Source organism: Calidris pugnax, unplaced genomic scaffold (assembly GCF_001431845.1).
Source record: "Calidris pugnax isolate Ruff unplaced genomic scaffold, ASM143184v1 scaffold11, whole genome shotgun sequence".
Taxonomy (NCBI): Eukaryota; Metazoa; Chordata; class Aves; order Charadriiformes; family Scolopacidae; genus Calidris; species Calidris pugnax.
In genome coordinates this window covers 2,146,488-2,155,479 of record NW_015090803.1, presented here as the reverse complement: position 1 = coordinate 2,155,479, position 8,992 = coordinate 2,146,488, and the positions used below count along the sequence as shown (strand labels likewise).

General features: G+C 45.3%; 1 long non-coding RNA gene across 1 annotated transcript; it reads left to right on the top strand.

The window, feature by feature from the left end:
- The first annotated feature begins 350 nt into the window (after positions 1-350).
- Positions 351-2,182, top strand: LOC106885515. Its single transcript, XR_001411457.1, has 2 exons — positions 351-1,011; positions 1,180-2,182. It is a non-coding gene; the product is annotated as an uncharacterized LOC106885515 (long non-coding RNA).
- The last annotated feature ends 6,810 nt before the right edge of the window (positions 2,183-8,992 follow it).

Below are 8,992 nucleotides of genomic sequence, written 5' to 3'. Positions count from 1 at the left end.
GGCGATTCCACCACTTCCCTGGGCAGCCTGTTCCAATGCTTGATTGATAATATGAAAGTGAATGTAACACACCTTTGCTTACATACAACGGGCTTGATTTGTTGCCACCTTTTTTTTTCCTTCCCTGGGCAGCCTGCTCCAATGCTTGATTGAGAATATGAAAGTGAATGTAACATACCTTTGCTTACATATAATGGGCTTGATTTGTTGCCACCTTTTTTTTTTTTCTCTCATCCCAATATATACATCTTCACTTTGATGATTTTTTTTAACTCTTTTACAAGAGAAATTGACCAACTGCTAAAGTATCAAAAATTTTATAAAAGAAAATGAAAATAACTCTCATCCCAATATATACATCTTCACTTTGATTATTTTTTTAACTCTTTTACAAGAGAAATCGGCCAACTGCTAAAGTATCAAAAATTTTGTATAAAAAAAAGAAAATAACGGAGCAGATAACCTGGAAAGGTAGAAATCTCCCTTATGGTGCACAGTTTCTGTGATTCTTCTTGCTGTTCCTTTTCATACGTGCCCTATTTACAGCAACAAAGAACAGGAAACAATTTGAAAGCACAAAAGTCCACTGTTTGCGGATGAAGATACATGTATTCACTTCAGGATAAACTGCTTTGACATTCATGTAGAGGATTATTCAAATAAAACTATATAACAGGCAGTTACAATGTTATTAATTTCATATTGACCATTTTTTATTTCTTTAAAATGGCCAAATTTGGCCTGCTTTTCTGCCCCGTTCCTTCAGATGACATATTTTGTGTTCATTCAGAAATGGGTCACTTTTTTTCTTTTTAATGACCTGAATTGAGCGTGCCTCAAAGGCTCTCTGGCTTAAGAGAACAGACATCCTTCTCAGCCAGAAACCCACTGTCAGCAGAGTTGGTGATGGTTCAGGCTTCCTTGCCCTGCCAGCACAGGACCAGTCCAAAGGGCATACATGACAAGGGACTTCATTCTGGGCACTTTGAGTGAAAATACCTGCAGAAGAAGGTACACACACACACGGAGGGGTGCTTGATTACCAGTTCTGACTTAACTACAGTTTTTGGAAACCAGCACTGACTTTAATTTGGACCGACATGGTAGATATTTAAGGATACAACCTCTTCTGTTCCCCCAGAGGAAAGAGAAGTGCTCTACAAATACCTGCAGAAGAAGGTACACACACACATGTGTGCATACACACACGCACACACTCGGAGGGGTGCTTGATTACCAGTTCTGACTTAACTACAGTTTTTGGAAACCAGCACTGACTTTAATTTGGACCGACATGGTAGATATTTAAGGATACAACCTCTTCTGTTCCTCCTTCACCTCTTGAAATGTCACCTCAGGTAGACAGTAGGCACTTTTCCTACAAGCTTTAACCCCTCTTGGCAATCTTGTGGGGAAACCAAGGTTCTGCTGCATCCTGTGAATGCAGCTGAGCCCTCAGAGCTGCGGTGGCAGTGGGAAGCACCTGCTGTGCATCAGGGCTGGAGCCTGAGCTTGCTCTGAAAAAAAGGCTGTTTCCGCTCTCTGCTGGAATCGTGTCCCCTCTCCTGGCACTACACTACCATCTCTTTTTTCAGCCTCCCACATCACTTTATCACTTGTCGCCATGTAGGGGAAAAAAAAGATTAGGGGGCATTTCACATAGTCTAACAACCAAAGAATTTCTGAACTGTGCTTTGTCATCGTCCAAAGAACATGTTTTGCTGCAAGTGCACTTGTTTATACTGGATCAGAAGTAAATGACAAGTTCCCTTTTGAGTTTTGTGCCTGTTGATAGGTTTAAGGTATGCCTGAAGCTTTTGCTCTTGTGACAGTACTGAGTCCATAGACCCACCAGATGCTCTTAATGTGGGATGTTTTCAGGCTGGAAAAATTACATCTCTGCTGCCAAAGCTTCCTCACCCCCCCAAATCCTCCTTGTGAAAGTAGAGGTTTTGCTGGTATCACCAGCTTTACCAAGGGTCTTTGAATGACAGCTCTGTCTGGCAGGGAATTTGGCACCTTACGACTGTAGCTCTGCCAGCAAAAGTGTTTTAAGTTTCCTTCAGTGTCAGCCTGGTTCTGAAAGCTCCATCTGTCTGCAACTTTGTCAAATATGGGATTCCAGCTGTTTTAGAAATAAACTGCATGCACTATTTGGATGATGTAACGGCTTTAAGGCTCAGATTGTTGTCTTGCTTATTTTTTTCCTTCCTCTACTAGAACAGTGACTTTCTCTCTGGGGAGTGTCAGAATACAACCTGGAACTGGAGGACAAGAGGTAGGAGCAAAAGAAAAAACTGTTCCTCAGCCGTTGTGTCGGGATGTGCTGGCTCTGACTATCCCACCCAAAAGCTGTCCAGCCTCTTCAGCTCTGAGGTGAGAGTAGTATGTTCTTTGAGTCAACACAGGTAGAGTTTAGGGTTCAGTTTCACTGAAAATTAAAATGTAAATATTGGGAGAAGAAAATAGGTACTGCAAACTGTTTAATACTGCAAAAAAACCCAACAAACCTGATGCTTAAGCTCTGGGGATTCGACATAAATTAGACAGTGAATAGTGCTTTTGTTGGGTAGAAACGGGGAATATGAGAAGGGGAAACGAAACTTTTCAAAGCCACCTTTCCTCTTTTTTTAAAAAGTTTGAGGACCACAGTGCTGGATGAAGAGACTGCAGGTTATTTGACAGCTTGCGCACTTTTCCTGTTGCTCTGAAATTGTTGTGTTTTGCATTGTGTGAACTACAGAGGAATGGTTTCCTTGTTCCTAAAAGTCTTTGGGAACAAATCATTATGTGGGGTATAGGGGGCATAGCAGGACACTAGGATAATGATAACTTCCAATGAAGTGGGGGGTAGAGGAGGGTGGGAGTGTTGAGTGATGCTCCAGGGAAGAGGACTAGGAGCTTATTAGGACAAAAAGGAGCAGGAGACAAGGAAGAGCAGGGCAAACATTAGTAGAAGGCTTATGAGAGGAACAACTAATGTGAGCTCATTACGCACTTGTAGAAATGCTGGCAAATCTCAAAAGTTTCTGGCTGTATCAGCAGACCTGCTTGGGGTGATAGAAAAGTCTCTTTTCTGCTTGCCTGCTATGAACGCTTCATGCCGTGTGTGGGGGATTTTCATGTTCTGCTCAAGCTGCAGGAGGATGCACTAGAGCTGACCCAGAGGCTGCAGAAGATGGCATCAAGTTGCCACATGTTCTGCCCTGGTTAACTTAAAATTGCTCAGGGCTCCACTGGTCTCAGAGACAACGTGGAGCAAAATGCTGAGACTGTCACCTGAAAGCCAAGGCAAGCTGGAGTTACGTATGGCTGGGCCCTACTGGTGAGCTTGGCGCTGGGCTGGCATCCAGGAGGTGCTGCTGGTTGTGTGAGATGGGGAGAAGTGAGTACCTGAGAAAGGGGGTGAGCCTCCCACAGACTCTGTTCTTTCTACCTGCAGAGATTTACAGGGTGGTGGGAGGAGAGACACAAGCTCTAGGGTGTTCTTAAGCAACCTTCCTGTTGAAGGCTGTTTTGGTTTTCAGACTGGAGCTCAGGTGTGGGCACCGTGCTGGTGGCTTACCTTTGCTCCTCTGCAGATGGAGGAGGGGCCATCCCCTTGAGAACAGGCAGCTCTTGGATTTGATCCCCGGTCCCAGTGCTTATTTAACCCCGCTATGTAGAAGCAGGTCGGAAAGTCACAGTGATGCTTGTCATCTTCCTCTCCTGGAGAAGGATGATTACTTCTTTCCAGCACAACGGCAGCTGGAAAACAGGAAAAGCAGTAAGTGATGTTGGCTGCTCCTTCCTATGCCTGTCCCTTCTGGAGGTCACTGACTGCCCACAGCTGGCTACTCCAGAGTTTGTTTCTGTTCTACCTCTCGCTGAGCCCAGAGTCCATCAGCTTTAGCTAGTCCCCTGGGTCAGCTCTCTGGTTTCTCATGGCTGGGATGGGATGTGTGTGCCGTTGTTTGTTACTAGGGACTGACCAGTATGCACCATCCAGGAGCTTGCTTAAAAAAACCCACCCAACAAAACAAAAAACAACCCCCAATGTATTTATAAACAACCAATCAAAGTAGCTTTATCCTCTTATTATCTCATATCTGGTTTACTGGATTAATGACTTGCCAAATGACTTGCCAATTTATTAAGTACCAAACAAACTTGCATCACCTGCCTGGACCAGCCCCTTTGCCTTGGGGCAGTTGGCAAAAAAACCTGTCTGCTTTTTGCCCTTTGCCAAACTTCTGTCTGAGCTGCTCTGACAGTGAAATTGAAGCTGTCTGCCCACACCCAGAAGCAGCACTTCTCACAGGTAGGAAGCTTGAAAGTTGAAGAAAAAAAAAAAAAAAAAAGAAGAAAAAGGAAAGAAAAAGAGTTGCAGCACCACAGGAGTTTCCTGCCTCAAGGGTGGGGTGGCTGCCAAGCCAAGCTTTCAGTTTACATGGAGGCAGAATTTAGGTACCCAAATCTTAGGCATTGTTCTGGCTGGTGCTGTGAAAGCTTGGCTTTAAGAAGCCAGTGTTGAGTAGCCAAAGGCATGATATTGTGGCTGCTGTTAAGTGCTGGGGGGGACAGTAGCATGGTAGGGAGAAGCCAAGCTTTCAGTTTACATGGAGGCAGAATTTAGGTACCCAAATCTTAGGCATTGTTCTGGCTGGTGCTGTGAAAGCTTGGCTTTAAGAAGCCAGTGTTGAGTAGCCAAAGGCATGATATCGTGGCTGCTGTTAAGTGCTGGGGGGGGACAGTAGCATGGTAGGGAGGGTTCATAACCAGGGGGCTGAGAGGGACCTTGCCTTTTGAGGGGGTGGTGGTGGTGGATGAAGAAGGCAGAGCTAGAAAGGAAAGTGTGGGTAAAGAAGCTGAAGTCAAGGGGCCACTGCAGAGTAGCAGCACTACCTGACATTTCCTGAGTGAGCAGCTCAGAACAGTGCTGTTCCTCCAGTTATTATTTTCATATCGCTTCCTGAATGTGGTATGACCTCCAGCAGCACCTGTTTGCTGCATATTGCTGAACTCCAGCTTTACAGAAAGGCGCATAAGATAAATATTTTCAAAAGCAGTTTTGTCACTGGACAAGTGCTGACTGGCTTTGAGGTGAGACTTGTGTTTGGGCAGAGTACGTCCTTCAAGAGCACTAGCCAGCCATGAAGGCCAGAGCTTTTGAAGCAGAAAAAAGGATAGGGACATAGGTAAATTTACTTCAATTAAAATGCATTTTTGTGGATCCTGGCTTGAACCGAGTTAAATTCAAAATATGCGAGATATTGTAGATTTCATACATTGCTCTTTAGATGTTTACAGACCTAGAAGAACAGCAAGGCACAAAGCAACCATTTGAAAGGGATAAGCTGCAACCCCTAAAGCCCTAGCAGAGGAGCAGCAGTCCTGCCCTCCTCACGGTGACAGGAAATTCAGCCAGCGGTGTGAAATAACACAGGAAGGCACAGGTGCCCCAGAGCCAGCACTCGGTGCCACAAAGCCCCCAGGTTACTCTGGCCCTAAAACGATGTCAGCCCTGCCTGGTGCACAGAGGCACTGCCACCAACGTCCCCTTCAGAGCCCCTCTTGCCTGTGACTCCAGAGAGATGGCACCCTGCAAAGGCTGGGGCCCTGCACAGGTAGGCAGGGAGCTGTGCAGCAAACAAACCAAGCTGCGGGGGAAAAGAGAGAGTAACAGAGAAGAAAAGGAACAGGCTGAGAGCTCTGTGCTTTGCATGTGTGGGGATGTGTAGAGAAAAAGTGATGTGTGGTGGTGAAGGAAACACCTGCGTGTTTCTGTGGCTGATAAAGGGGCTACCAGAGAGACAAGACCATGCCAGTGTTTGAAGCGGAGCTGATGTGAGCGTGGATGATGTGGTGGGGCATTTCTCCCCACAGGGGTGACTATCCCCAAGCCACTAATGCAGAGTCACTGCTAAGTTATCTGATCCACTTGTTCTTTTCTTATGTGTTTGCACTTGTGCAGGAAGAGCAACAGTAGACAAGCAGCCCTTGGCATAAGAGGAATTGTAGTAAGGGTCTAGAAACCTTAGGAAAAAAAATAATCCCACAGGTGTAGACTTAGAGGCACCTAACACTTAGGCATACAAGACTAGACTAGGAAATTAGAGACAACACTGGTCCTGCACTTATTTTTACAGCCCAAAGAGAGCAAATACCATTCTCCCAGGGAAAAGCAGAGTGTGCCCTGGGGACTATTTGCATGGGACCAGCCTTAATAACCAGCCATTCTCCCTTGAGTATTCAATGAAGAGAAGGGCAAGAGTGAATCACAGCAGCAGTGAGTCAGAGTGCACGAGTTACCCTTCCCCTCTGATTTCACCCTCTACATGTGCCTCTTCCTTTATCAGCTACTGGGGAAACTGGCCTCCCACCTGGAACATCTCACCGTAGGGCTGAGTAGTTACCCTTTGTACTTTCCCATGTGGACCTGGGGCAACACCCACCTCTTAATTCCAGCACTTTCATGGGTGGGTGGATGGGAAGAGACCAGGCCAGGAGCTGTGTATCACCTGTAGCCAGCCAAAAGCATCAATTTGCAGCTTCCTTTTATTGTATCTGCTAGCCAGCTCTGATGATAGGGTATGATTTTCCCTTCTCCCCCAGCACTGCCCTGCCAGCACACACAATTACACTAACAAAACTTTAGTTTATTGAGATTATTGGGGGTTGTATGAAGTGGACCAGTGTTGGTGGCTTCGTACCACCCCGAGTACAAACCACAGCTCTGCTGGTATAATAGCTCCTTTTAAATCAGAAGTGCTTTGTCCATCTAGCACAGTCAACTGTTATTTCTGCATCTCTAAATCACTCTTAACATAAAACTTCATGATCTGCATCCCCCTTTTTCATGAACCCCAGCCAAACAAGAGCACAATGCTGCAGCTGTAGCTATTAAGCTATGGTGGCAGCAAAGCACTCCATTAATACCTCATGCTCAGCAGTTTGTGATGCATGAGAGCTGAATAATTATGCTCTTGTTAGCCTGAAATGAGAGGCACAATTGCCAGAAACAAGCATTTACAATTAAAAAACTGTATCAAGTCAAGGACAACATTTATTCATTCATAAAACAAGCCTTTCTAAGCAAGAGGACTATGAGGCAGAAAACAGACAGACTTATGTTGACGAGACAGTTGTTTCTAGAGCTGGATTGTACCCTCTCAGATGGACCTCCATAGCCACTTTATGTCAGCTGTTTTGAGAAACCAACAGGCAGGGTTTTAGCTGAAGCTCTTGTTGCTATGAATTGCACTGATAGGGAGGTTTAATTTAGATTTGAGGGATGGGAATGGGAAGCGGGGTTTTAACAATGTGAGAATCAATAACCGGTGATCTGCAGCCTTTGAAACAGAGCAGACAGGCACAGGAGGGTGAAAATGGATGTTGAGTTAACAATAAAAAGAGGTGGTGAGGGTCTGTCCTCCTTTCTGAGGATGCCTTGTTGCTCACGCCAGGGTAGCAGCTTCCACGTCTTTGGTTAGTGGTGTGTGGAGACTACAGGACAATTAAGTAACAGTTCCTTCCTCACCTACAGCTCAACATGACCAGGGATTTCAGAATCGTGTCTGCACTGGTATTTTTGGAAGAGTGACAGCTGGTGCAAAGGAAGTAGTTAAAAGGAAGGCTGTAGTGCAGACAGACTGGCATTATTTCGAGCAATATTCCACCATTCTCTAAGCAAGGGTAGGGCATATAGGAAAAGAAAACTTGTCATGCTTCTGTCTTACAATATTATGCTTTCAGTAAATCCAAGGGAGGACTAAAAAGAGGGTTCTGAAGTACACCCCAAACTTAGCTCTTTTGGATAGTACATCCTTTCAGGACTAAAAAGAGGGTTCTGAAGTACACCCCAGACTTAGCTCTGTTGAATACTACATCCTTTATGCAGCACATCTAGCATCAAATACCTGACTGGATATTTGCTGTCCTCATCTGGCCACACATGAGTCACGCTAGAGAGGAATGTGCTTATGCTGTCGCTGCCTCGTGGAGCCCTGACTCTCACCTCGGGACTTGCCAACTTCAAAACAGCCAGGTCTGTGCTCTTTTCCCAGTCCTGTTCTAATATTCAGCCAAGAGATAATAGGTCATAAGAAACAAACCGAATGAGTGATTAGGACACACGGGCTGGTCAAAGCAAGTTTCGCTGGGGTGCCTGGGGAGGACCGGAATTGCAAGAAGCCCTGTCTGGCATGCACTACAGCTATGTTTGCCAACATTTCTCTTTGTGGACCCTGACATTTTTCCAGCGTGCGTAATTTGCATTTTTTTGATAATAAGCTTCTCTCATTTAACTTCCCAAGAGCCCAGGAAATGCCCAGATACTCCCCATTCCATCTTCCACCCACGATCCACAGACCTTTGATCAAAAACCACAGCATAGTCCCGACTACAAAAACCTTCCAGGCTGCAGTACAGTGTTACTGGTGCAGATGCAGCTGAAGCTTGACTTGAATTTTTAAAAGCATCTCTTGACAGGTTACAAAACAAAAGGAATAAAAGTAAAACCTTTTTAAACCGCTCAGGTAAAGTATCTCCTTGAGACAATATTGATCCGATTACATTATCAAAAACCTTCAGGCTGCATTTGGAGAAATAAGCAAAGGATTTTAAACAGTGTCACTAAAATGCACAGTTCAATTTATAGCCACACTGAGAAAAGAGGGCAAGGGGGCTTCAACTGCACTGAAAATCCGGGGTGTAGTCCTCCGGACTAAGTAATTTCAATCACAGGATCATCTTTGCCCTCTTGTGGGCAAACTTCTCTCCTGCAGCTCCTCAGCAGATGCCTGTACAGACTGCACAAATGAAACGCAAAAAACCTTCCTTGTGCTTCCTTTAGCAGGCAAGGAACAGCTATTCTGAATCCAAAGAGAAGTTGAACTCAAGCCCCAGCCAAGTAGTTAGCTTTGCTGGGTTCCCACCCCACAGCACGAAGGAGGCCGTGTGTTGGTCGTGCTCCTCGCTGTAAGGAGAAAGCCCACCCAAAAGCAAGGAAACA